The sequence below is a fragment of the Aplysia californica genome, unplaced genomic scaffold (genome assembly GCF_000002075.1).
Source record: "Aplysia californica isolate F4 #8 unplaced genomic scaffold, AplCal3.0 scaffold00521, whole genome shotgun sequence".
Lineage (NCBI taxonomy): Eukaryota > Metazoa > Mollusca > Gastropoda > Aplysiida > Aplysiidae > Aplysia > Aplysia californica.
In genome coordinates this window covers 432,883-434,641 of record NW_004797791.1, presented here as the reverse complement: position 1 = coordinate 434,641, position 1,759 = coordinate 432,883, and positions in this window count along the sequence as shown.

Below are 1,759 nucleotides of genomic sequence, written 5' to 3'. Positions count from 1 at the left end.
TGCGTGTGTGTCTTCTGTGTGTGTGTGTTTTCTGTGTGTGTGTGTCTGTGTGTCTCTGTGTGTGTCTGTGCGACAGTTTGTCCTCTAGAGTGGCTTTTCTTCTCTCTTTCTACAACTCGGACGACAATGACGACTGTTGATTTATCCTTGGCCCGGTGAGTCCTCGCCTCTATTTGGCTCCGCCTCCATCAGAATCGGACCGATCTATCATGTATTGTTTTCTCATAGAGGACTGATCTATCATGTATTGTTTTCTCATAGAGGACCGATCTATCATGTATTGTTTTTTCATAGAGGACCGATCTATCATGTATTGTTTTCTCATAGAAGACCGATCTATCATGTATTGTTTTCTCATAGAGGACTGATCTATCATGTATTGTTTTCTCATAGAGGACCGATCTATCATGTATTGTTTTTTCATAGAGGACCGATCTATCATGTATTGTTTTCTCATAGAAGACCGATCTATCATGTATTGTTTTCTCATAGAGGACTGATCTATCATGTACTGTTTTCTCATAGAGGGGGACTGATCTATTATGTATTGTTTTCTCATAGAGGGGGACTGATCTATCATGTATTGTTTTCTTATAGAGGGGGACTGATCTATCATGTATTGTTTTCTCATAGAGGGGGACTGATCTATCATGTATTGTTTTCTTATAGAGGGGGACTGATCTATCATGTATTGTTTTCTCATAGAAGACCGATCTATCATGTATTGTTTTCTCATAGAGGACTGATCTATCATGTATTGTTTTCTCATAGTGGACTGATCTATCATGTATTGTTTTCTCATAGACGGGGACTGATCTATCATGTATTGTTTTCTCATAGAGGACTGATCTATCATGTATTGTTTTTTCATCTGTTTTTAAAAAGCTTTTTGTGATGGGTCTGTCCAGTCCGGTTTACGATGACGAATGTGTGTACGGGCATTGATGAGTTATTTTTTGTCCCCACCTCATACTCATCTTGAGTAGATCATTCTCTTTGTGTGTGTGTGTGTGTATGCATGTTTGTGTGTGTGTGGTTTTTGTGTGTGTCAAGAGACTCACATTGTTTAACTTAGCTTTGGTAATGTTTCTCCCCCCCCCACCACACCACTATGTGTGTGAGTGCATGTGTGTGTGTGTGGTTTTGGGGTCAAGAGATACCATTGTTTAAGCTTTGATAACATTTGTTTCCCCCGCACTTCCACCCCCCTCCACCCCCCATTCTTCGACCTGTGTTTTGATGTCACTCACAGGCCAATAATGTCTGTCTGTCTGTTTGTTGTCCTGCTTTTCCCCGGCGTTTGTTGTTGACTTTTTCATGTAGCCATGTTACTCTCTGTGATTCTACAAATGTATTTTTGAAAGTGCGGGAATTGTAGAGAAAATGATGGACAGTAAACTGAAGGCTAGAAATACATATAATTTCACTGACAGGGTGGTAGAATCAGGCTCTCGTCAATTTTGGGGCATGTAGAGTTATTGGTATCATCTTAAAGCTTGTTCATTTGTCTTTATTTGGATGAAAAAAATATCCATTTATCTTGAATACAAGTCGAGATATTTGCGAAAGAAGGAGGTGGGGGTCACCTGTTTTCAGAGGTAAAATTAGTGTGAAAATGGCCGCCAAAGATTAGTTATTTCCTAAGCTTAAGAGTCCGTGGTAACTGAAAATTTACACTTTTTGTGCCTTTAATCAACGTTTTTCAGAAAAATCCACCCAGAAATGAGTTTTTTAATGGGCGTGAAAGGTGTTGAGCCAA